This window comes from Saccopteryx leptura, chromosome 9, assembly GCF_036850995.1.
Source record: "Saccopteryx leptura isolate mSacLep1 chromosome 9, mSacLep1_pri_phased_curated, whole genome shotgun sequence".
Lineage (NCBI taxonomy): Eukaryota > Metazoa > Chordata > Mammalia > Chiroptera > Emballonuridae > Saccopteryx > Saccopteryx leptura.
This window is the reverse complement of record NC_089511.1, coordinates 15,421,327-15,448,737: the sequence shown is the minus strand read 5'-3', so window position 1 is coordinate 15,448,737 and position 27,411 is coordinate 15,421,327. Positions and strand designations below refer to the sequence as shown.

At 43.6% G+C, this 27,411-nt stretch overlaps 1 pseudogene; it reads right to left on the bottom strand.

The window, feature by feature from the left end:
• Positions 1-2,619: 2,619 nt before the first annotated feature.
• Positions 2,620-27,411, bottom strand: LOC136381438 (small ribosomal subunit protein eS1-like; annotated as a pseudogene).

Below are 27,411 nucleotides of genomic sequence, written 5' to 3'. Positions count from 1 at the left end.
TTTATTGTACCATATTATAATACATACATCATGTATATAATCGTACCCCTAGTCGGCTGTAGGAGTGGTGTGAAGGAGGGTTTTACAATAGTAAAAAAAATAAACTGGTAAATGACAAAATAGTGTCGTAACCTGCACCTCAAAAACAAACAGAAAATATTCACACTGTTTCATCTTCAAGTAGAACCGTTTGTTCTACAGTAAACGGCGCCAGGACCTCTTGTATCAGGTTATCGGAGATAACAAGATTCCGTCCCTCGAACGTGGGTGGGTGTCCACCAGAGGAGCCCCTGACAGCTGATAACTGCCTTTAGCTGTCAGGGTTGGTGCTGTTTACCAAAGAGACAGTGATCACAGACAAAAGCTTGTGTTATGAACCATTAAACAGAAAAGACAACGACGTGTTCAAGCTTATCAGAGACTTCTGTTTGAGGCATGAAAACACAGCGCCACATGCGGATTGATCCACACTGAGGATGCCCCACTAAGCTTGGGTGAATTCCAGAACTGCTCCCTAAGAATGGAGCACCTCGATTCTCCATCACTGACTGCAGGCTGCGCAGTCATGAAGGAGCTGCAGAACCCCTCCGCCATAATCAAAGTCAGCATCAGCGGAGGACGTGCTCTCTGTTACTGTCGACTCCATCCAGGTCTGTGGTTAATATAAATATATTGATAGAGGGCGCTGCTTTTCTTTTCCTTGCAGAAGTGAGGTGACTTCCTTATAGCTAATTAGACATATTTTTTCCAAAGGTACAAAATGAAAATCTGTTTCCTGGTAAGTGAAACAATAGTTTCATTGACTTAGACCTAAGTGCAAAGCAGATAAACTCAAATACTGAAAGGCACTAGATACACATTAGTCAAAAGCAGGATGAGCATAGTGACTAGAGCGAAGTTACATTCTTTTAATAGGAAACTCTATGTGATTCAAAGGATTTGGATAATGTAATGATTTCACTGCCATTTTATCTTAAGGAAAGAATAGTTATGGAAAAAGAAAGCATGGCCTCTGCATGTGAAGTGACGATGCATTTGCAACATCTGGCATCTCCTTTCCATGAGTGTTAGCATCTGGCACAGTGCCTGGCACACAGTAGGACCTCAAAAATATCTCGTGAAGGGAAGGAGGGGGAGAGAGCCCGATGTTGTGACGGAAAAGAATGATGCTGAGATCTGAGAGGGTCTCATACGCAGGCATACCGCCTTCTCCCACAACTTGCGAAGACAGTGCCGCAGACCTCGGTGCCAGACAGCATTATCCTCACTTACCACATCCAAGCAAAGACCTGGGACCCCTTAAATGTGAGTGATGGTGTGCGTGTGTCAATTGCAGAAGAGTGAGTGACCCGCCGCAAAAATAAAGAATAGATGAGAGGTAGGAAGTTGGACAATGTTTCATGTATTATCAAGATTCTTTTGAAAAAATAAATTATAATGATGACCCTTTCATTGCTCATGATATATATAATATTATAATGAACTAATTCTGCAGTTGGTGTTTACGAGGAGATATGAGGCCATGTTTTAGGAAACAAAAACACGAGTGGGGGGAGGCTGCAGCAGGGTTAGTCCACTGTTGCGGGACAAGCGAGCACAGGTGTTCTTAAAGCCGCAGAAGCTGTCAGAAAGTGGGGACAGAGCTCTTGCAGGTTGAGTCATGCAATGACTTCGTTCAACCTCTGATCCTGCAGAGCCGATCTGAAGGGGGTGGGCGACTTGACATTCCGCTTCTGCTCTGCTCGCTGCCCTCTGCTGCTTGCTGTGCTGAGACCTCGGTTAACCCTGTACTTGCATTCTCAGGGTTCTCCTGGGGCGGGTCACAGGGTTCCACATCCGGGAGGAAGTGACAGAGGCCACTGGCTGGGCATCTGATTTGAGAGTGAGTGCCCAAAGAGCGCCCAAGAGCCAAAGTTGGGATGGGGGAAGCATGCATTTGCGGAAGAAAAAATAAAAGATTCTAGGTATTTGTTAAATCCAACCTCATGGACTAGTCCTAGCTCCAGAGATAAATGAATATAATCCCAATGCTAGAGCTCACAAAAAATTATCACTCTTCAAGCAACTGTGATTTAATCTTCTCAGCCAGGTAGAGCTGGAGGAAAAACCCCGTGTCACCCCAAGCTGTTTCTCCACCCTTTTCCTGGTCAACACAAAAGCTAGTGCCCAGGCTAGGGCTGGAGTTTGCCTGTGAAGACATCATGCCGGCCTGCCAGACAAGGGGACATGGGGACATCAGCCCTCCTGCGTCTCAGCTCCTGTCCCCACACGAGACATCAGGAGTTGCCCCTTTGGCCTCAATGCACGAGAGTTTCATTCAATCTCCTTTCCCGAGACTGCGCTACAGACTGCATTTCTGTCGGTCATGCTATTTGATCTACATGGCCCTTCTCTTCTTCCCTACCAAATCTCTCCTTTTTAATTACTTCCTACTAAGCATAACTGTTGGTTGGCTCATGGCTGGTCAAACAATAGCTTTTGTGAACGTTGCTGAGAGGAACATCATGTCTGAAGCGAGGAAGATAAAGTTTCCACACAGCGACAGCGGCCGTCTCACACCTGGAGCGCTGGTTCTCACCCTGTAACCACGCTCAACGAACCTTGATGGACAAATGGTGTTCAGCCGGAAGTGGCAAGAATGAGAGTGGAAACCAAAAATATCCTTTCGTGGAAAAATGGAGGACCTGGAGCCCAGAGAAGAAAAAGGAACAAGAGGCCATGAGGGTAAAATTGAGGTATTTGGAGAAGCATCCTGTGAAAGTGTGAATATATATTTCAGTAAATTAAGATTACTTTGTAAAGATCAGATGCATCCTCAAATAAAAGAAAGAAAATGCTTTGTAGGATAGAGTGAGATCCCAGTCACTAGAAGGTCCAAAGAGATCTTTCAGAAGCAGGTGAATAGAATATTCCGGAAGTGGAGTCAATCAGTAAACTGAGGCCCCCGGGGCAAGTTCAGCCTGCTGCCCATGTCACTGGGTCCTACCTCACCCTTCCATCCACATATCATCTGCGCCTGCTTTAATTCTACAAAGCAGATCTGAGTACTTGCATCGGGGACTATATGGCCCAGACAACCTACAATATTTACTGTCTGTCTCTTGAAAGAAAAATTTTGCCCATCTCCCCTGTAGAAGAAACTCAAGCGTGCAAATTGAGACCCCGAGAGGTTAAATTTTCTGCCTCTGTCTTGCTTTTTAAGAGAGAGTAATCTCTATTTGGAAGCAGTGGAGAAGAAAATGATTTAATTTCTAAAAATATTTTGCAGAAACACACCCATATGAATAAGTACTAGAAAGGGAATTATATCTTGATGGAGAATTTATGGATTTCCCCATTAAAATAATCATGAGTGGGAGGCATTAATATTCCAAGTTTAACTGTTCATAATAGCTACTGCAAAGTCATTTTCATGATCATCAACAAAATATTATTACCTAGTTCTCCTTGCAATACATGAAAGAATTTCAGATTTCATCTCTGTAATGTATGCATACAAAGCACACTGACAGAGGAAGCAAGTCCCTGGAAGATACAATTTTTAAGAAACAAATGATAGATCTCTATATAATGAAGCATACTCCGATTTTTATAGAACCTTATTCATAGTTTCAGAATATGTTTAAAAGGTTCAGACATGTTTTTACTGTACCTGAAATCAAGTAAGCCTTTTAATTGCAAACATTATGCTCATCTCCATATGCTCATAACTTCCAAGATGGTGAACAGCAGACATTTTGCAAGATTTATTGGAGTGTTATTTCCTGTAGGCATTCATTTGTTGAGTTTTTATGTGATGAATGCATTTCTAATTGGGATTATTTACATAGGCATCTGGGCCCAGTTAGGGGTAGAAGAGGAACAGGGAGACTGGGTTTAGTTGATTTCACATTTGATTGGAAATTTTTCTATAGTGGAGCAGGGGTTCCCATGACATCATTTCTGCCACAGCGTTGGTGTGATGTGGTTAGCCTTGATGGTTCCTTCCAGCTCTCAGTGCCTATAATTCCACAACCCCCTGGGGCCATATGTCAAAGGACAAAAGAAAAGACTATAAAGGAGTCACAAGCCACTACCTTAGAGGGGAGATTTGTGGATTTCATCAGTTGGGTTAGAATGGAACAGAAAGAACAAATCTACAGAAATGAAATTTTTTTGCAAATGTTGATTGTACTCATTCTAGTGGCCGGCTTCATACGATAAAGATTTTTCTCAAAGTTCAGAGAGAATTTTTCTAGAAACTGTTTTTGTATATTTATAATTTGGACATTCCTCATCTAAAACAGCTACTAAAACACATTACTTTTCCAACACCACTGTCAGTCTGAATATATTTCCTAAAACAGTTCAGTAATTCAGAACTTAACAGCATCATCAAGGGTTACAACAAAATGGCATTTGATTTTTCTAAGTCTGCAACAGGCCACACAATTCTCAACCTCCGGTGTTTACTGGCAAATGGCTCACAGAAAAGTAACAGAAATATCTGCTAGGAGGGATGGGGGGCTGACTGGAGAGAGACAAGAGGAGCCGGAAACAAGGAGAGGGCCCCCAGAAACCGGAGTGATCCATGTCGGTGAATGTGCATTTCCTGGGAGTTATAGTTAAGACAGAAGGTTGTTTAAGGAAGACAGAGGAGTATGCATATACCAAATGCGGTGCGTGTGGGTTTAGGAAAGAGGAATTTGCTCTTGTGACTGCAATTTTTAACCCCGAGGCCATACGGTTTTTCACTGTCCTTGTGCAGTCTAGCTGAAACACAATGGAAAGTTACAAATGCAAGGCCTGCCCTGCATTCTTCCCTGCTTTGGGAGATACAGTGTGTTTCGTTTATCAGTTGTTACATAACAGGAAACCCTTGAATGGAGCAGCTTGAAGCAACAAGAATCCATTTATTCTTATGACGCTGAGTTTGGCTGAATAGTTCTTCTCCATGTGGTGTTGACTGAGGCTACTCATATGGTTCATTCAGTTGTGAGCTTCTAGGGCTGGAACATTCTAGATGTTCCTCCAAGGTCTGGGTCCTTGGTCATGGCTATTGTCTGGAAAGCCTCAACTATTCTCCATACCTGTCAATCAGAGTGACTTACCAGCATGAGCTAACTAGCCACAGTGACTGCATATAATTTCAACCAGCCAACCAACAAACAAAAATCCAAAAAAATTAGGGTTTTTTTTTGTTATGTTTTTTTGTATTTTTTTAACATGAAATATAGCTCCCAAACCCAAATTCTCACTGTTGAAATACTCAAGCATCGAGAGCAGTGGTTCTCATTCTGCACATTAGAATCACTACAGAGCCTTAGGGAAGAAAGTGCCGATGCCTATGCCTCCTTCCAAAGCATTTAACTCGGAAACACTGAGCTCTGGCTAGACGCCAGCCTTTCCATAAGGCCCTCCCCATCATTCTCAGTTGCAACAAAGACAAAGACTCTCAACCTCTGCCCATGCTGACTATTCACATCATGCAAAGGAGACAGACTTTCATAGAGATGGAGTTCCCTGTTTTGAGTCAGAAAGTCAAGGCCCAGCCTAACAACGGGTCAGCTCACTCACGGCCACTGTTCTCTTGGGGGGGAAAAAAAGGGTTATTTAGCTTCACCTCCTCTCTTAGGTTGTTTTATAATCTTGGTCATAAATTAAACCTTCCCAAAGCAATCACATGAGATGTGAGTGGACGTTAGAGTTTAGAATTTGGATGAGAACCCAGAAATTAACTCTTCTTAGCTACATTATTTTATGGTGACTTATTTAACTTCATCTCTCCAACATTTAGATTCTTCATTTTTATTTCAATCAAAACACCTGTGTTCCAGGCTGCTGTAAGGATGAAACGATAAAATACAAGTCAAAACAGGACCGTATTAGATACATACTCAGGGCTCAATAAACAGTAGTTGATGCTGGATTATTAATTCCAACAGAGCTCTTGTATTTTTAGGGTAAGTGCCAATGATAGGCTTCAAAATTAAGCAGGAAATAAAGTAAGCAGGAAACTTGTCTTTAATTAGAACCCTGCTATTATGGCAATAGAGTTTGATAAATATATAGCATCTCACTCTACCTTATCAAATATGATCAGATAAATTGATGATTTATTTAGGTGATCTTTTTCTTGATGAAAACATCTGCATCAGTCAGTCTAAAAAACTAACATTTGTTCTGAAGGCTCCCCATGATGTTGGACTAGTGGGAATGACATTAACGATCTTCCTTTTTATATTGAATACATATTTGAGGAAGGACACAATGGTGACAGAATATACACACAGTCTGGGAAGGTAAACAAAACAGTTCCTTCGTGATGCACGAATGCATGCAGATCTGTAATTTTTTGATTCGGACTGTTTTTTGAGTTAATTTTTTTTTTTTTTTTTTGTATTTTTCCGAAGCTGGAAACGGGGAGAGACAGTCAGACAGACTCCCGCATGCGCCCGACCTGGATCCACCCAGCAGGCCCACCAGGGGGCGACGCTCTGCCCACCAGGGGGCGATGCTCTGCCCCTCCGGGGCGTCGCTCTGTCGTGACCAGAGCCACTCTAGCGCCTGGGGCAGAGGCCAAGGAGCCATCCCCAGCACCCGGGCCATCTTTGCTCCAATGGAGCCTCGCTGTGGGAGGGGAAGAGAGAGACAGAGAGGAAGGAGAGGGGGAGGGGTGGAGAAGCAGATGGGCGCTTCTCCTGTGTGCCCTGGCTGGGAATCAAACCTGGGACCCCTTGCACGCCAGGCCGATGCTCTACCACTGAGCCAACCGGCCAGGGCCTTGAGTTAATTTTTATTTTTTTCATTATTTGAAAAAATTTTCAATTTCCTAGAGTCAAATCTCTCTGTTCTTTCTGATGTTACTTTACTGCTCAGGAAGTAGGCAAGCCCTGCGTTTCCATGATTTATTAGTTAACTCTATTTGCTTCTTACTTAAAATATATCTTCCTGAATTTCACATTTAATAATTTAATCAAGTTGGAATTACTTTTAACATATGTTCAGATACAAGGGACTATTTTAATTTTTAATATTGGTATTTAGAAACTATTTGGCATGGACAAGTCATTCTGAATTTTTTTACGTGGTATTTATATCATTTTATTCATATATTTAAAGTAGGTTCATGAACGTAATCTAACAAGTCGGCCTGGCATGCAAGACTCCTCCAGATTCAGAGATAATGGCCTTTTCCTCTGACCTGCAGCCCACCAGCTGCACTGACTACGGATGCACAGAAAGCAGACTCCTGGCGGGAAACACCACTGGCCCCTGATTCCGCCATATTCCTTCATCTACAACTTGATACACTTACCCCCACCGGTGCCTCCTCTTCAACTGGTACAATTATAAAGAAGAGGAAGGGAGAACAGAAATGTCTGTCAGGTATTTTCTGTTTGCTGTTTTCTGACAATATTCATAGTTATTTCTGTCTGTTTTATTCTTACAAAATTTGTGAGTGACACTTTTTTTCCTATTTTCACTCCAGACATTCTAACGCTGTGAGATGCTAGAAATTTTGACCAACTGGCAAGTGGCCAAAGGGTTTTGATCATGTAGCTCTGTCTTAAGCCATAGCCCCACTTCCTTCCAGTCAGGATTATTTTGCTTCTCACTTTAGCAACTTCACACAGTATGCTTGCCAGCTTGGACATCCATGCTTCAGCACACGTAGATATATTACTAGACATCACTTCTTCTTTTTTGTGTGTGTGTGTGACAGAGACAGAGAGAGAGTCAGAGAGAGGGACTGATAGGGACAGACAGACAGAGAGAAGGGAGAGAGATGAGAAGCATCAATCCTTTGTTGCGGAACCTTAGTTGTTCATTGATTGCTTTCTCATATGTGCCTTGACCAGGGGGCTACAGCAGACCGAGTGACTCCTTGCTCAAGCCAGTAACCTTGAGCTCAAACCAGATGTGGCAACCTTGGGGTTTCAAACCTGGGTCCTCCATATCCCAGTCCAACACTCTATCCCCTATGCCAGTGCCTGGTCAGGCTAGACATCACTTCTTTATCATGTGGGTGTCGATGTTCACTCTCTTAGGATTTTATGAGCTTCTTCATAAAATGTGTCTTCAGCCATCAGCACGGATTCGACAGAGTAGATGTGATAGCAATATATGTTGTATGTATGTATGGATGGATAGATGAACGGACAGATGGACAGACGTATGGATGGATGGACGGTCGAACAGGCAGATGGATGAAGGGATGGATGCAATTTAATCACATAGTACTATTTATTATTTTGCCTTCTATTTTAGTTATATTATACCTTTCAAATTAAAATTCATTTTAATGTATATATCATCCAAAATGGTTTAGAAGGGCTTTTTATTTTAATTAAGGTATAGAGTTACAGTTGTGTGCTATCACACCTCTGTAAGAGACAAATTCTATTCTTTTTAGCTATATACTGAAAACTTTGCATAGGAATTGTTTCTAAGATATACAATTACTTACTGCTGCAGTAAAGAGAAAACAAAATCAATTTCCCTCCAAAAATTTATGAGTGATCTAGCCAGAGCGTTAGCTAATACATCTCTCAAGGAGATCTTTCTATAGACCCTTGCTGTGGCTGTATTTCTTTTAAATTACACTCTACACTTTCTAATCAGCTATATCCAGGCATTTAAGTAAAATTTATGATAAAAACAGAAAATCCTAAAGTCCTTGAATTCCACTGGTTTTAACAAAACACTTGATGACAAAATTCTTCAACAGTTGGATTTTTCCCATTAATCGTGCTATTTCAATATTTCTGAAAGAAAAATAAGAGTGGATTTTCCACATTTTATTCTGTCAAGTTTAAGGTAGGGAAAGTTTTGTGCAGAGCTAGCATCCCATTTATCAGAAACAAATTTTTAAACATCTCATTATCAGTATCCTTTTTTAGCACACTTGAGAATATTTGATATTAAGGAAAAGGAACAGAATTTTTTTTTTATCTCCAATGCTCTAATTGTATAAATTTGGCCTAGAGTATATCTTTGACACTGACAGGTTAGACATGTTAGAGCAAACTATTCCCATTCTTTATACTGTGAATATGAAAAGTTCATCAAAAGTAAACAAAATCTAAGAGTTGACTCAATATATTTTACAATTAAAAGAATTCACTGACATGGTCATTTTTGTCCTGGATAAAATTAGCATTTGACTTGATGGACATAGTAAACCAATCTTCCTGCCCCAAAGTAGGGGGTCATTAGCCAGTCCCTTGAAGGCCTGAATAGAATAAAAAGTGGGAGGAGAGAAGGAATACGCTCTTCCTTGAGTTGGAACATCCATCTCATCTTTTCTGCCCTCAGGGTTCTGGGTTCTCAGGCTTTTGGACTTGGGACTGAATCCCACCACTGGCTTTCCTGGGCCTCATTTATAGACAGATGGTGGGACTTTCTAGCCTCTAAAATTGTGTGATTTGGGTCTTTATAATAACTCTGTTTTATTTATTTTTTTTAGATTTTATTCACTAATTTTTAGAAAGAGGGGAGGGCGGGGAGGAGCAGGAAGCATTAACTCATAGTTGTTGCTTACTGCATATGCCTTGATCGAGCTAGCCCGGGGTTTCAAACTGGTGACCTCTGAGTTCCAGGTCGACGCTTTCTCCACTGCGTCACCACAGGTCAAGCTAATAACTCTGTCTAGTAAGTTTCCTATTGTTTCTATTTCTCTAGAGAACAATGACTAAAACGGGATGCATTCCCATGCAGAAGACCACCATGTTAAGCAGACAGATGCTGAACTGGCTGAAGCAAGGACCAGGTCTGGAGACCTGTCTAACGACCTCTCTCCCCAATATGAGCCTAATAGCTCATCAACTCCACAGACTACGGTTTAAGCACAGACTAAGTTTCTTCCAAAGCAGTAGAAATAGAGACTGAGGGACGTTAATGGACCAGCCTGAAACGGGCACTTAGCATAGGTAACAGCCAAGTCAAGCTACTGTAGTTTAGTTTCCAAACTTCAGAACTTTGGAAATAAAGTTCAAGTATCATTTTCAATGGAATGACACCGGAAACCTGGGAATTACACCACTGTGCGGGAAGAATCTGAGGAAGGGAAGAGAGGTCGCATTCGCTCCAACCCTCCAATTCTCAGCACAGAGCACTTAGTGTGGAGAATAAAGATAACCTCATTTTCCATTCCTTGACAGAAAACACAGAATAATTTAATCTGCTCCAGGTCAGTTGTAAAAATGGCCAAGGGGATACCTAGTATCACCCCAATAAACTCAATTAAAAAGACACACACACACACACACACACACACACACACACACGTGAAGCGAAGTCTATTCCTGTCCGTTGTGCGTCTCACTGTAGAAGTATACATAATATTTTTTTCAGTCCATTATTTTATGAAGATTAAGTCCTGTCCATATTCTTATTGCCTCTTTAAGATAAATTTCTATTTTATTTTTTTATTTTTATTTTTAATTACAAATAGAAGTTTTAGACCTGGCTGGATAGCTCAGTTGGTTAGAGCACCATTCCGAAGCACAGAGGCGGCCACTTCAATCCCCGCTCAGGACACACACAGGAGCATATCTATGTTCTTGTCTCTCTCCTCTTCCTCTCTTGCTAATATCAATCAGTAAAAACAAATGAACAAACAAACAAAAAATAGGATTTTTTTTTTTTTTCTGAAGCTGGAAACGGGGAGAGACAGTCAGACAGACTCCCGCATGCGCCCGACCGGGATCCACCCGGCACGCCCACCAGGGGCGATGCTCTGCCCACCAGGGGGCGATGCTCTGCCCCTCCGGCGCATCGCTCTGCCGCGACCAGAGCCACTCCAGCACCTGGGGCAGAGGCCAAGGAGCCATCCCCAGCGCCCTGGCCATCCCTGCTCCAATGGAGCCTCGGCTGCGGGAGGGGAAGAGAGAGACAGAGAGGAAGGAGGGGGGGTAGAGAAGCAAATGGGCGCTTCTCCTATGTGCCCTGGCCGGGAATCGAACCCGGCTCCCCCGCACACCAGGCCGGCGCTCCACCGCTGAGCTAACCGGCCAGGGCCAAAAAAATAGGATTTTAAAATCTGTCACCATTATACATCTGGATCTTAAACGGATTCTTGGACCGGGGTGGGAGGGTCTCTCATATCCATCAGCTTGTTCAACTTTAGCACTTGTCTCATCCCCCGTAGCTCTCCCAGAACTGCTGCCTTCACCATGAAGCTCCATGAGTTTTCTCAATTCAAACTTGGGCTTCTTCAGCATTTGGACTTTTCTAACGAAGACATCATGGAGGCGATAAATAGATTGCCAAGCCTTTTCTATGTCTTTTCCAGTGTTCTCTGGGATCAATTTATTGACTGCTTCTTTCAAGTCACTTGCATCTCTCGGGCCATGATTTCTATCATCATCTTCCAGATTTGGCAGACATGTTGATGCTGAGCATAAGAGGCCTTCTGAATCTGATTGTTGTGTTTTGTAGTGAAACCAACACAGAATAGATGAAGCAAATAACTATAGGTAGTCTTGACATCAACATGAGCTTCGATCATGGTCTGCCATTGTTTAATCTTGGAGCACATTTTGTGATGGGTAAGACCTATGCCATGGAAATTAATCAGGCATTTTTTGCCCTGAACATCCTCAGTAATTAGCTTGAATTTTCTAAATGCTAGTTCATTATTCTGCAGATCAGCTAGGTGCACTTCGAAAACACGACCCTTGAGACCATCAGATGAGATTTAATTCCTTGAGTTCTCGTGATGAGTGTTGTTCCAATATTACTTATACTGAACACAGCTGGTGCTTTCACACCATATCAGTCTTCCTTAGAAAATGGACCGGCCACTTGCCTCTTGGCGCCCTCCCTGACGCCTTCCCTAAGGCGCTTGTTCTTGCCCCCCCCCCCTTCCCCATGGAGCTGCTCAGAGAGCCACAGGGCTCTTCGTTCTGCACATCTGTGCAGATGGCCCAGAGTGGTTTTTGTTTGCTTGTTTGGCCTTTGTTTTTGGTACTGAACAATAAACAGGGTGTGTAGCTTTACTTTGGCATCCTAGTTTAAGTGATGGTTAACCCCTCTTTCAGAGTCCATGGGACTCTTCCTGTTGTGGGGTTCAGCTTTGCTGTGCAAGAAACGACTGTTAACTAGCTCCAGCCCCTAGTCTCTGCCGCTGTGAATGACTGGAGAGGATGCAAATGGATAGCTGACTGAACCACTGCAAGGCTCTTGGTCATCAAGACCTTGACACAACGTTCACTATGACTTGTTTCTATCTCCAGCAGTGCAATTATCCGCCATTTTCTTTTGCTTCCTGCCCAACGGTCTTTTTGAAGTTTCACACTTTTTTTAAAAAAAAAGGAAAATTTCTATGGAGGAGGGATATTAAAAGTAGCAGTATTTGGAAAACCCTTCCTCCACCCCCGGCACATAATCAGATGATGACTAGTTGGCATTTAATGTTAGGGGTGAGGTGGGAAACAGCTTATTCAATATTCAGCATATTAAAGACTATGAACTTGTGAAATAGAGAGCAAAAATGGGAGAAACTATTAGAAATAGTTTTGACTTTTTTTTTTACTCTAAGATCAGTGCTTTTCCGTTGTTTGCCCTCAGACTTGGGGTGCCTAGGAATTCCTCTGATGTGGTGGTGGTAAACGATGTCTAATTTTCAAAGATGTGATTTCTCATCTCTGTTAGTGTCTTCATAGGTGTTTTGGTAAAGGGTTGGGAAAGGTTCCATTTAGAACTGCTTTCCAAATGCCGCATTAAACCATCATCACAGCTCTCCTTTGATAAAGGCTGGATAGAAGAGGAATGTTCTGTACTCAGAGCCAGAGGATTTTATTTCCCTCTTATGTAAACTACTTTATGTCAGGATACGGGTTTATATAAAATTATTGTGTTATATATACCAAGCCTAAATGACTTAATTTTGGATATATAGACATTTGCAATGATTAAATATTAGTATGGAGATATTGAAGGGCCTCTCAGGAATGACAGAGCTCCCGACCCTCCTTTGTGTTTCGTCTAAAGCAGGATTTAAATGTTTTTAATAGACTCGAGAAGGTCTAGCAATCTCCACATAGACAGCCTGGCCTGCTCTGATTTATTGGTAGATTTCCTGTGGAATTTTTATTCGACACTTGATTTCCCCTGTGGGGCTTGTTAACTCCTGATTGGGTAATGTAAATTTCCAGCCAAGATTAAGCACAAACAAAGCCAAAATTCATTTATTTTAATAAGGCAAAATGAGGTTCTGACGGTCTGCTGTTTCCTTTTTTAAATAAACTAGTCTGTCAGGAGAGTCTTTGTAAAATATTTGGTGGGAATTAAGAAAAAAGAAATGGAATGCTCTCATTTGTGGGTTATTCATTAACGATCTGAAATGAAAACTGGTTCTACGTGCAAATAGTCTGTCTGAGTGTCTCCCTGCCTCCCCTTCTATGGCTCCTGGGATAAATTGCTAGGAGAAGTATTTCTGTTTTTCCTTAGGCCTGTCGACTTACCACCTCCTATGCCTTACTATATTCATCCTCAACATAGAGATGGCATTTCTGCTGATGTGTAGCCGATGAATGTAAATTTCCTAATCAGAGAAAGCTAACAAAATATTATATATATATATGATAATGAAACTGTATAGTTTCCCTACATATTTTTTCCATCATTTATTTCTCACACACAAAAAATAAATGCCTGTTCTAAGAGAATAAGACACTTATCCTTAGAGTGGTGACAGAGAAGGGAGAACCGCCCAGAGAGACACGTAGGAGACACACCCAATCATGGGAGAAGGCTGACTGGGAGTGGAATAGGAGGAGGAGGAAGAGGTTAGCATTTCAGCTTTCCTGGCTTGACTAACTGATGACAGATTTACCCGTGGGAAAGACATGAAGAGGAGCAGATTCCTGGTTAAAAGGTGAGAGCGTTCATCAACTAATGAAGCCAAGTTACTTTTGGGACATCCAAGAGCTCGTGCCAAGATTCTGAACTGTACGTGTGGAGCGCAGCAGACAGTTGAAGATGTAGTAACACATCTTGGAAGGTTTTGCAGAAAAGGACATTAGAAACTGGATATCAAGATTGCAATGAGCACTTGATCTTGTTTTCTGCTGTAATCTTGACACATAAATGTCTGTAATCACTCAATATGTATTTTTGCATGAATAAATAAGTAAGGGAATCAGTGAGTGACTTAAAATATTATTAGCGAGAGGGGTTCTATTGGGGTGAATGAAGACAATAAATATTTTAAAGGAAGAGATCTGTCAGGACTCAATTATTAATTATCTCCTTGTAATGTTCTATGCTTACTCGTTCAACAAGTTCAATTCGTTTAACAGTTTCAAGTCATTAACTTTTCTGACAATTCTGTATCAGTCAGAAATTGCCATGGGGCTGCTTAACAAACCGCTCCAAAACTATTGTCTGAAAACAATCCTTTCTTATTTTTGCTCACCGAACTTCACATTGGCTGGGATTCAGTTGGCCTCGCCAGGTCTCACCTAGGTGTGGCTTCCAGCTATGGGTTAGATCCAATGTTTCTCACGTGTCTCATTCATTCTTTTTCAGAGAAGCAGCTAAGCTTCCCACAACAGAAGTATGAGAGTCAAAGAGAGCCCTTCCGTTCAAGGTCATTCCAAAACTATTTGTGTCCTGACTCAGATGATCTAAACATGCCGAATAACTGGGCTTAAAATTCAGGGGCAGAGAAGTCCATTCCCTACATAGCATCATGGGAGGGAGCTGAATATTTTTCAATCCTATATACTGTATTGGCCAAAATCGGCACCTGAAGTTTTATGATCTTCCCAACAAGTGAGGTCACTCAATTCCCTACTGGCTCTTTTTCCCTGACTGTACCACGTCATTTCTAAGGGGTACCACTTTCCATATTCCCGCCAAAGGACTTTATTCACCTTACAGTGTTCATATTTCACACAAGCTCTGAGGCTAGGTAGAAGAAATCTTAACATATTTTCATAGCAAATAGTCACTAAATATTTCCAAATATCCTTATACTATTTCCCTTCAGTTTCTCCTTTTCTGTTCCATTCCAGTTGTCCCCAGTGTACTGACTCTCCCATTCCCACTTCCTTGGAATAGCCACCCAAATTCTACTTAGAGTCAAGTCACCCCCCTCCTTAATTAAACCTGCATATCATTCAACTTGCCCACTAACGGGCACTTTCTTCATGTTACCTACCTACTCAAACACTGGTTAGCTATGTCATTAGCACAAGGCATATCTACTGGGCCATCCTTATTGCCAGAAACAGTGCCATGTATGTAAAGCATGAAGAAGATGCAAGGCCTTTAGGCTGTCATGCTAGTGAGGGTCAGAGAGGAGAGAAACACAAACGGAACCTGAGAAATAGCTATGAAACATCTTAGATGATAGTGAGTACAATGCAGCAAACTGTAGGGAATGATTTGACAGACCACAGCTGGGTATTCCCTTTAAAAGGGGCCAGAAATGCTTCTCTGAAGAGGTGGCATCTGAATTAATACTTGAATGGCAAAAAAAAAAAAAAAAATGACCCATGTGCCAAGCTGGTGGGAAGAACATTCTGGCAGGGTGGAGAGCTGGCACAGAGATCTCGGTGTGGCAAGAACGGCCTTGGCAAGGCTGAGACACCCAGAAGACCAGTGTGGATGGAGCACGAAGAAGGAAAGGAAATGGTTTGATTGATGACACTGGAGAAAGGCAGAGAGAAAAACCATTTAAGGGCTTTTGGCCCAGGAAACGAGATTTACACTGCATTCGAGAGTCATGCAACGTCACTAGAAACTTTAAGGATAAGAAACTACATTTTTTAAAAGTATACTTTGGCTATGATTTGGAGAACTGATTGTACAGTTTGGAGAAGTTGTCAGGAATGGAAGAAATAAAAACCCCAAAATTATGTGGTTGAGGTAGCACTGCAAGAAAAACGGAGAGATCATGGTTTAGATTTTGTGTTTGTTTTGTTTAGTGAGGGGGTGCCTTCGGAGGCGGATGAAGGTCGGATGAGGCCCCGGGCACAGAAGAAAATATTGGGCCCTTAAAAAAAAGAGAGAGAAAGGAAAAATAAAAATACATGTTAGCCTTATTTTTAAATAAATAAGAAATATCATGTACTATTCTTGTTAAAATTGCACATATGAAACCAAACTTGGGGTCCTTAGAAAAAAGTATGAAGTTGGGGTTCTGCGGGGCCCTTCAGAAGTCGGGGCCCAGGGCGCATGCCTGGTGCGCCCACCATTAAATCCGCCTGTGCGTGCAAACAAGAGTTGTATTTAGGCGTCTTACATTAGAATTTCCTGATTAGACATCCAAGCGAAGCTGCCAAATTGACACTTGAGTTCAAAGGTCTGGAAATCTGTCAAGAGACTGGGGCTATAAATGAGAACTTTGGCAATCATAGAAGTATGTGTTATAGTTTAATGTCAAGGTATGAGGACATTCTGGGTTGCTCAGTCATAGGTAGGTGACGATGCTGTGAGGGGTCCCTTGACAATTAACTTCCAACTAAGGCAGAGGTAGTTCTTCACTGGCCGCCTTCTGCATACAGCATAGGTCATTAAAACAGCCATTAAAACAAACAGACAATACAAACAAAACTAGGTAAGGCAAGGAACAGCTGTCTGCCAAGGCTTCCCATTCTTGAGTCTGGCCATACAACATTCAACTAAGTGGATTTCCTGCCCCTGCTCTAACCAGCTTGGCCATTCTGGGCAAACCTATCTCCCCGGGAGCCAGGGGGTCCCTCTAACATCCAGCTGAATTCCCCTACCTAGTCCTTTACTTAAAATCCTACTTCCACCCTTCCCGGCGTCTTCCAACTTCACGCATCCTTTGGGGTCTCACACACGATAGTTCACAAAACCTCCAGTCATTTCCCCGTAGTCCACCTTGTGATGGCACCGTTATTTTATTTCTTTACCTTAAAAACCCCATGCTCTCACACCGTCTGATACCTAGTGAACTGTTCTTGAGGTCTCAAGTGGTTTTTCTTTCCCGTCGGACCACACCCTCTTTGTTGGTTCTCAGATTCTAATTTTTTTTTTTTTTTTTGTATTTTTCTGAAGCTAGAAACCAGGAGAGACAGTCAGACAGACTCCCGCATGCGCCCGACCGGGATCCACCTGGCACGCCCACCAGGGGGCGACGCTCTGCCCACCAGGGGGCGATGCTCTGCCCCTCCGGGGCGTCGCTCGCCGTGACCAGAGCCACTCTAGCGCCTGGGGCAGAGGCCAAGGAGCCATCCCCAGCGCCCGGGCCATCTTTGCTCCAATGGAGCCTCGGCTGCGGGAGAGGAAGAGAGAGACAGAGAGGAAGGAGAGGGGGAGGGGTGGAGAAGCAGATGGGCGCTTCTCCTGTGTGCCCTGGCCGGGAATCAAACCCGGGACTTCTACACGCCAGGCCGACGGTCTACCACTGAGCCAACCGGCCAGGGCCTCAGACTCTATTTATGAAAACACATTAATAAGAAAAATATGAGCTTTGACATTAGATTTAAGCTCAGCCTCTAGCTTTGTCAGTTTTTTTTTTTTTTTTTTTTTTTGGAGATGAACGCTCTTATATAAATCCCAAGTTACACACATCAACCAACTAGCACATGAAACTTCCAGGAGGAAGACTTACCGCTCCGGTTTGAAGACAACTTTCTGTCCTCCTTCAAGTATCAGCAAGGCTTTCAGCTGTGTCCCTTTATCACCCCCATCAGCTTTAGCGACTTTCTTGGTGGCCATGGCATGCATGCATGATTGCCCCCAGCTCTGGGGTCTCTTCAAGGTACACTTCCCGGGGAACCACCCCCTGGGTTGCAATCTCCCAGGGAGACTGCAAGGTGTGTGGTCCAGCTTGGGCATCATCTCCACTCGCAAACCAGCCATCATTCGGTGAAAAGCCCTCTCTGGTCCTCCCAGTTGGCAGCTGATGAATCTAAGTTGTCAATCAGGAAAACTTTGGTGACGATAAAGATGACGAGGAGGATTGCTAACAGCACGACTCACTGCTTCAGCTTCATGTTGACCTCTCTTCCTTCTCGCCGACCCACTCTCTCTCATGCGCCGGGGAGAGCAGGTGGCGATGGTCAGCGAGGAGATTCCATCATTATACACACTGGTCCATTCCCTCATGGAAGCGCCTTCTACATGTCCTTGGATCTGGTCCAGTCTCCTCCTGTTGCCGATGCAGAGGTTGGGCTAATTACATAGTGTCCCTCCGTTTCCAGTTTCCTTTCGTACTGGGTCTATCCCATAAGGACGTTGTAAGGCATGATAGGGAATGTCACATGCAAACACTTCTCTGACGATGCTCTGCACATTGCAAAATTCTCAGCAGCTATTAGATTCCCTTATTTTCTTCTCCTTAGCTCCTTAGCATCTACATTAAGTACTGGGATCCCAAGAGGAGTTGCCACCTGCTGTGTGGACAACAGAAGGAAAAATGTGATTGGTTATGAATATTTCTTGTTTGTTTTTCCGTTTACGATACCCTGCTGTGACTCACTTGATTTTCTGCAATGTCCTTCTTAATCAAAGGGTTGTGTGGCCTGCAATTTTGCAAATTGAAGTGGGTTGAAATTTGTTTTGTCAGAGAATTTCATGACACCCTCCACCTCCTCCTGGAAATAATTGGAGACCCCCTGCGGTATCACAGACCAGGGCTGAGGAATCACGACTCTACGTGGTTCCCTTCCTCGTGCTTTTATGAGATCTAAATTAACAGCGGCAGTTCATTAGGGGAGTGTGATAGAATGTGCATGGATTGCTGATAAACATGTAAGCTCTTGGGGAACCATGAAAAATGCCTTCCTTTTCTCCAAAGAGGATGAGCAGAAAGGGTCAAAGTGTAGGGATGTGTATTATGTATGTGTGTGTAATAAACATTCATTAGAAATAAGATGCTGAGGACATCCAATTCTAATAATAAATTAGTCAATATCTGGACAGCCATTTACAGTTCTATTTATACTTTTTTGCTTCTTATCTTGCACTTATTAAAAGTAAAAAAAAGAAAAAGCACACCCCCACCTTATGTTTGGTGTCTAGAGGTTGCACATAATTCAAAAGAAGGAAAGAATTAAAAAAAAAAAAATTAGGAAGGTAGAGGGAGTATCGTGAAGAGTTTACTGAACTCCCATGAATTCAGGGGGAAGCTTCTCCATATGAGGCTGAAGGGGGCGGGGCAAAGAAGGAGGCATTTATTTATTTATTTATTTAGTATTTTTCTGAAGTGAGAAGTGGGGAGGCAGAGAGACAGACTCCTGCATGTGCCCGACCGGATCCACCTGGCATGGCCACTGGGGGGCGATGCTCTGCCCATCTGGGGTGGTGCTTTGTTGCAACCAGAGCCATTCTTGCACCTAAGGTGGAGGCCACAAAGCCATCCTCAGTAACCAGGCCAACTTTGCTCCAATAAAGTCTTGGCTGAAGGAGGGGAAGAGAGAGAGATAGAGAGAAAGGAGAGGGGTAAGGGTGGGGTACTTCTCCTGCGTGCCTTGGTAGGGAATCAAACCCGGGACCTCCACACGCTGGGCCAATGCTCTACCGCTGAGCCAACTGGCCAGGGCTCAGAAGGAGGCATTTAGATCTAAGGTGGACACCTGCCCATCATGGATTTCTGAGGAAGAGATATCTCTCTAAAACCCGCTGGCACATACAAAAGGTAGAGCCTATAGTGTTCAGTAATGACGTATGTCAGAGAGCTGTTTCTTAGACTTCGTATTAAGTACCACTGCCTTTTTCCAGAATTTCATTTTGAAATGGATCTTCTTGTCCCTCCTAGTCACAGAAGGGACAGAGTAGAATTACTCCCCATTCTTGAAGCATTTAAAGGTTATTCTGTAGCTGTGGCCATGCTCATTAGCAAATGAGCTGCACACTAATTCCTCAGCCCAGAGGGCTCACAACACCATGGGATCTCATTAGGAAGTCCTCCGCCATTCCCCGTCTCTCGTCTTTCCCTGTGTTTACATCACCCTGAGAAAAGCCTGTCCCCCACCCGGTCTGCCTCCTTTGACCCGCGGAGGCCAAATTGGAAGCCAGCCACACAGGACATGTGGATTCAGGAGGAGAAGCCCCCTTTCAAGCCCCAGGGACCTGTCAGTGTTGATTAGTACAGCAAATGTCTCCTGCCTGCGATGGCAGGTCAAGGGCCAAAGCTGCAGGGGATGTCCTGCTTGTGTTCCCTGGAATATTTTTGATATTAATATTTTCTCTCTCTCTCTCACGCAAGTCAGCACATAAGGAGAACAAAAGATGGTTTGAAAAATGCAGTCGTACCAAATGCATAATAACAGCTTATGATTTCTAACAGCAAATACCTATGGATTGCCAAATCAGAGGAAAGCACTTTGTCTGTATTCTCTGATTGGATTTTTTATGGCAATCATAGATGTTATTGGTGCCATGTTAACTTAAGGAAACAGTAGCTCATGATAGTAAGTAAGCTGTTCAAAGCCAGGAGGTGACTGAGTCAGGTCGTAAATCTCAATCTGTATTTTGTCATAGTCTGTGCCCTTTCTGCCAGTCCAGGCAAGAGCGAGAGGGAGAGAGAGAGAGAGAGAGAGAGAGAGAGAGAGGGAGATGGATAGATAGATAGATAGATAGATAGATAGATAGATAGATAGATAGATGATGGATAAATGTCTATATGATTATAAGGACAACAGCATTATCAAGGTTAGCTTTAAAAGATCCCTGTCATCCAGGGGGAAGATCTTAGGTGATAACCTTCCCAGAAGTCAGAATGTGTGATTTTGTGGAGGGAGCTGTTTTTGCCCTGGCCATTCCTCTGTTGCTCAGCTATCTGCCTGCCCCTAAGGATAACGCTTATCGATAATGTTGACACCAGCAATGAGCTCTGAATTGCTTCCTCTCTGACATGCAGCCTCTCGCAGTGACTTATTCCTTCCTTAGTGTTCATTGGTTTGGTGTTTTCCTTTTTCCATGCAAACTGTATAATTACAACTTGGGAGCGTGGCTTGAACTCCATTCCCTGGTGCCCTAATCTTTCTCTTTTAAATCAATCTAATCACAGAAAATGTCCAAGTTAAATAGCTCTAGGAAGGGACAGAAAGGCAGATAGCAAGAAGGTTGGGTTGCAAAGTTCTGGGTAGTCTTCTGCAGGGTTGAGCTAACAGTGTGGGAGAGGGTGGGTGTAGATAGCATGGAGCGGCCTGGGGAATAAATGAGTGTGCCTGACAGTCCGAAGGGGAATGCGGGAGGTCAGGTTCCAGTCCTCACAGGGCACAGTCTGTCCTACCCCTTTAAACTTTCTAGGCAGGAGCCCTCCCTTTAGAAAAGTCAAAGTGCCTCCCTGTTGCTGGCTGGATCTGCAGCGAAGATCTATTGGCTACTTTTGGTCAAGGTAGCCTTCTTAGTTCCTCCAGTCCCTTCCCCGAACGGGTGTTACCCAAGGGTTTGGGGTGACACTGTCATCTAGTTTTGTTGTGAATGCTATCTGTCAACTTTGGCTTTGTAATCTAGTTGTTCTATCTTTACATGGTATTCAGAGTTTGAAACTGTCTCCTTCTCCCACCTCATGATTCCCATCGGGCCCTAAGTGGCATGGGACCCCTTGTTTTCTATTGCTGATCCAGACCATTAACTGCCCCCCCGCCCCATAACCTGGGTTTCTTGGAAACAGATAAAATTCTACTCGGTGTCCCTTCATTAGCATCCTTGTGACTTCTCTTCATTCATTAAAGATTTTAACCATTAGATCCCTATATACTATTCAGTACTGTTCAGTCATTATTCTTTGAAGATTGTAGCATCCACAGAAACTGTTCATTTAACACCTTGCTCTCATGAGCCCTGAATTCACTTTTTGATTAGCCCACTATTTCCCACCTCAGGGACCCATCCGAGTGGTCATACCCGAGACATTAATAATAACTGTGTCATTTGCACAGGTTTGATTTCTAGTATAGCCCTCTCCTCTAAACACTTTCTATCTCACTATTCTATTACCCCTAATCCAAAGTTCTTTGATCTTATTGAGACTTTCAAGTCTTTTACAACAATGTTTTTGTTTGTTTGTTTTTTTATAGAACACACCTATTATGTTTTCATTATCACCTTTAATGCAATTAGACAACCTAGCCCATCATTAGCTGCTCCCTCGAATACACCACTGCTTGGTTATAGTAAGGATTGTATGAAGGTCAAATCATAAACTATCCAACATTTTTTAGGGAAAATTCCTTCTTCAAAGGCCAGAGGTGGGAGACAGAGGCACTTTTAGGAGAATACGAATTAATATTTTAAAGGACAGCGATGTGGAAGAAGTTTTAGACTGGACAACTATGCAGAGGCCAGGTGGCAAGAACACTCTTGCAAAGCCACACCAAATTGTTATTTTCTGTTTTGTTCTGTCTTAGGCAGTGAGGTATCGAAAGCTGACGACTGGTGTGTGGTATTCTGGGCGGCCTTTGCTAGGGCTGCTGTAACGAGCTAGCACGATCCTGAATAGCAGACACGCGCTGTCTTCCTGTGCTAGAGGCTGGACGCCCAAGGTCAAGGTGTCGGCAGGACCCAGCTCCCTCTGCGGAAGGATCTGTTCAGAGACTACCTCCTACTTTCTGCTATTCCCTTAGTTTGGCAGCATAACTTCAATTTTACATGACGTTTTTCTAGTTAGCATGTCTCTCTGTCCAAATTTCCTTGTCTTAGAAGAACACCCATCATATTGGATGAGAGGCCCACCCCGCTCCAATAGGAAGTCATCTTTGCTTAATTAAATTACATTTGCAGCGATCCTATTTCCACATAAGGTCATGTTCTGAGGCCCTGGGGGTGAGGAATTTAATCTATGAATTGTGCGGTTTACAATTCAACCTGTTATATGGGTGTTCATCAAAAATATTTGTGACATCATATGCAAATTCAGATGCCACCTCATCAAAAAGGACCTCATTTTCTCCTCCCACTAGGAAATACACCTGCTGGGGAATGGATGAGGAAAAAAGAAAACACCCACAAGGGGCCCTTTGTAGATTTCCTCTCTCTGCAAATGGCCTGGTGAAGAGAAGGAGCCAGGATTGCAACAGAATGGGCAGGCGCATTCCCTGCCCCGGCCGGAGGCCCGCATGGCCGGGAGGCAGCGCCCGGGCCTAATGGAGATGGCGGTGCCCCTCTTTATTACTAGGGGTGACACTCAGAGAGGCCCCCATCTCCACGTCTGCCGGCATTCACCAAAGTTAGGCCAAGGGAAGTCAAAGTAATTTAGATTCAATCTCCTCTCAGAAATGAAATGAACAGACGTTTTATTAAAAGGAAATGAAGAGGAAATTGAACTTTCATATTTCATTGTTCATTTGCGATGACACAAAACAATATCCGTGAACGGAAGTTTGAAAGATTGTTATTTATCCGTCTCCCCTCCCCTCACGCCTATTCACCTACATTCTACTTGCTCTTGTTCAAATAGGGGCCAAGGCATTTTTGTCTTCCCTGAAGAGCCGAGTCCTGGTAATAAGAGCATGACTATCCTAAGCTAAGGTGCTCTGTATTATGTATAAAAAAAAAATTATTTTTTACATTTTTTTTGTATAGAATGCATTTGCATAAAGCATTTAACTAGTGGAAACTTTAATGAAAGTCATAATTTATTTTTCCTATCATTAGTTACAGCTCACATAAAAATATAGTTTGGGCCTCTTTCATCTTTTCGGGGGAAGAGTGCATGAGAACATGGTGACAGTAAGGAAAATCATCACGGATTAGAAGTGGCATCAGCCAGCTTTCCTCCTGGGAAGTCAGAGCGAGTGCCGGTATCTTTAGGATTTCATTTGTATTTATTCTATGTATATTATTTTATACATTCTATAGAGAGGTAGTAGGACTGAAATAAGGCTTTCTGTGTCTGAATTGTTTATGAGAAAGGGGGTGTTGTTGTCCTCGCTTGAGCCGCTCAGGGCACCAACATGTAGACCAGGGGTCCCCAAACTACGGCCCACAGGCCACATGCGGCCCCCTGAGGCCATTTATCTGGCCCCCGCCACACTTCCGGAAGGGGCACCTCTTTCATTGGTGGTCAGTGAGAGGAGCATAGTTCCCATTGAAATACTGGTCAGTTTGTTGATTTAAATTTACTTGTTCTTTATTTTAAATATTGTATTTGCTCCCCTTTTGTTTTTTTTACTTTAAAATAAGATTTGTGCAGTGTGCATAGGGATTTGTTCATAGTTTTTTTTATAGTCCGGCCCTCCAACGGTCTGAGGGACAGTGAACTGGCCCCCTGTGTAAAAAGTTTGGGGACCCCTGAGTAGACTCTGGTGGTCAGGCGGGGCCTCCAGGCGAGGCATCTGTCACAGAACCTTCAGGAGTCCTTACTATGGGGCTTCCCGTCTTTGGAACGGGTCTGCGGAGGATAGCTAAAATGCATTTGTAAGTGGGCCCCGCAAAGCAAAGAGCCTTCTCTTATGCCTAAAAGCCAGCCCTCTTCCCCAGCAGTCAGCGTGTCCGTGACCTGTCTCCTGTCCCCGCTCACTGCAGAGCAGTGGCCATGCTAACCCAGTGGTTACCGAGCGGCGTGTCACCATGTTGGGCTGTAGGCATGCAGCCTCCAGCCATGACAACTCAGCAAGTGTTTCTCACCCCTTCTCCCCGTCCCGCACAGGGCTGGAGGGCAGTGGTGGGATTCAAATAATTTAACAACCGGTTCTCTGCTCTAGTGACCGTTTTAAGTATAGAGAAACAATATACTGAAAGGTAGTTGATTAGTTCATGCATTTAATATTTAAGAATAAAAGAGGTAGACAAAACTAGATTATGTTATAAGAGGTTTAAGATATTAATGAGAAATATTAAATAATACCTGACAAAAAACAATAAAACTGTTACTTAAGATATTTCTAATGACAGCTTGTCACCACCTCCTGGTTGGTTGGCACTTTTTCTCTTTATGTTAGTGGCAGTCAACCTGGTCCCTACCGCCCACTAGTGGGCGTTCCAGCTTTCATGGTGGGCGGTAGCAGAGCAACCAAAGTATAAATAAAAAGATAGATTTAAGTATAGTAAGTTGTTTTATAAAGATTTATTCTGCCAAACTTAGCAAAAATCTGACATAAAGTACTTGGTAAGTAATTATTATTATATGCTTTAACTCTCTTTATAAATTTTATAAAGTTACTTCCCTACTTTATAAATTACCATTACTGTGGAACCAGTGGGCAGTTAGAAAATTTTACTGCTAACAGAGATACAAAAGTGGGCGGTAGGTATAAAAAGGTTGACCACCCCTGCTTTATGTTGTATGTTTGTTATGCAAGCAACAAACGTGAGGGAATTAAAATGTAGTATTTCATTAAAGGTATAGTGAGTTTTATGAAATGAATAAATAAATATTACAAGCGTAGTTCTGTCAAAGTTTTTCCACCTATGGACAGAATGAACATGACTATGGGCACTTAGAACATGCTGTTGCGCAGATGAAGGTTAAAAAAAGAGTAAGGAATGTAAATTTGTGATTTCCACATCGGGCAGCTGCCCAGCGCCCACCTTAGAGAGAACAAGTGCCATTCTAACAACTGGTTCACCGAACTCAACAAAAAATCAGGTATCGGTTCTGTCGAACCGGTGCGAACCTGCTGAATGGCACCACTGGAAGAGCGGCTTTCTCAGGGGCCACAGCTGAGGAAGGCCCCTCCACTTGGTAGCTGTCCCTTGTTGCCTCAGCAAAGGGACAGAGACACTAGAGATCTGTGTGTCTATGACAGCACAATGAGGAGATTTTGCTGTCATAGCTCCTAAAAGTCACACACACACACACACACACGTTTTGATTATATTGATGGGCCCAGATTATCAGTAAAGCTTAGAAATCTTGGGAATGTTGAGTGAGTCATAACAGGTGTCCATGTTTTCTTATCATGCAATAGAGCCCACCTCACATCGCCCTCTGTCTCTCTAAATTGAGGTTTAGGAGCTCCATTGTTGCTGGTGGCTTGTGTGCCCTCTTAGTGGTTGGCCCTGCTGGGGAGGATGAATGATGCTCATTCAAACCAGACCTCCACGAGGGGTGCAGGCCAGCGGTGAGAACTGTCTGCAGCAGTTAGGACTCCAGAAGGTGATTCAGCAGGCAGATCGCTTCCTTGACTCGTCCCACTCTAAATTCATTATACCTTCAACTCTGTCTTTTTTTATTGTACTACTCAAATCTAGAAGGCTCTAGCAGAAAAGGAGGACATCCAGATGATGGAAGAATAGAGACTTTGAGGGAATTATCAAAGAACTGATGCTGAGAGAACACTGACGGGTGACGTTTGTGGTCTTCGGACCAATGAAAGTTATTTCTGATAATGGTGCAGTCACAGGAGGGGCTCCCCAAAGGTCGACAGGGGAGCTAGGAAAAGAGAATGGCTCTGCATTAAAGCGGAAGACAGAGGCTGAGTGTGATTCACCCTGAAAGTGGTGGGCGCAGAGAGAAAGCGAGGGAAACCGCTTCCCGGAGAGCAGAGGTCCTGAAATTCCGAGCTGGGGGAGTTCTTTTGCATCACCTCGTGCCGGTCCTTAATTTCCCTGTGGCAACATCAGCCCCGAAAGGATGCATTTCAGAGAATGCTAATAGGTGTTCCTGGAAAATAGTGTTCCATGGGTAATTAGTTTAGGAAATTCTGCTTTAAAAAAAGCAAGGGAGATGTGTATGTTGGAGGGCTCCCTTTAGTCTTTAACACGATAATGTAGTTACCCCCCAAGAGAGGGGGGATACTAAGGAACATTTCCTCAAGGCTGACCACGGTACACAATTTCTGTCAAAATATTATCTCTGGAAAAATGTATTTTCTGAAGCTAGAAACGGGGAGAGACAGTCAGACAGACTCCCACATGTGCCCGACTGGGATCCACCCAGCACGCCCACCAGGGGGCGATGCTCTGCCCCTCCGGGGGGGGGGGTCGCTCTGTTGCGACCAGAGCCACTCTAGCACCTGGGGCAGAGGCCAAGGAGCCATCCCCAGCGCCCGGGCCATCTTTGCTCCAATGGAGCCTTGGCTGCCGGAGGGGAAGAGAGAGACAGAGAGGAAGGAGAGGGGGGAGGGGTGGAGAAGCAGATGGGCGCCTCTCCTGTGTGCCCTGGCCGGGAATCGAACCCGGGACTCCCACACACCAGGCCGACGCTCTAGCACTGAGCCAACCGGCCAGGGCCTGGAAATATGTAGAAATACTGAAATACACACTCATTTCTTTGGCAGAAATTCTGTTAGAAAGGAAATGTGTCTGTAGTTTTTTTCTTCCCCTTGACTTTATCAATGTCAGCAGTTCCAATATGAGGCCCAGAGATTATTTTATTTTAGAGGCGATCTTAACTTTGTCACTTATCAGCTCCTGGCTCTCTCTGGGCTCCCAGTGAGGACTGAAACCTCGCTGCAGGTGCAGACGGCCGCCTAACATTTTGCTGTTCTCCACCTGCAGATCCAGCCACTCGGAGCAGCGGATGCTAGCGGGGTACGTGACTGTTCTCGCTGGTGCCTGCAT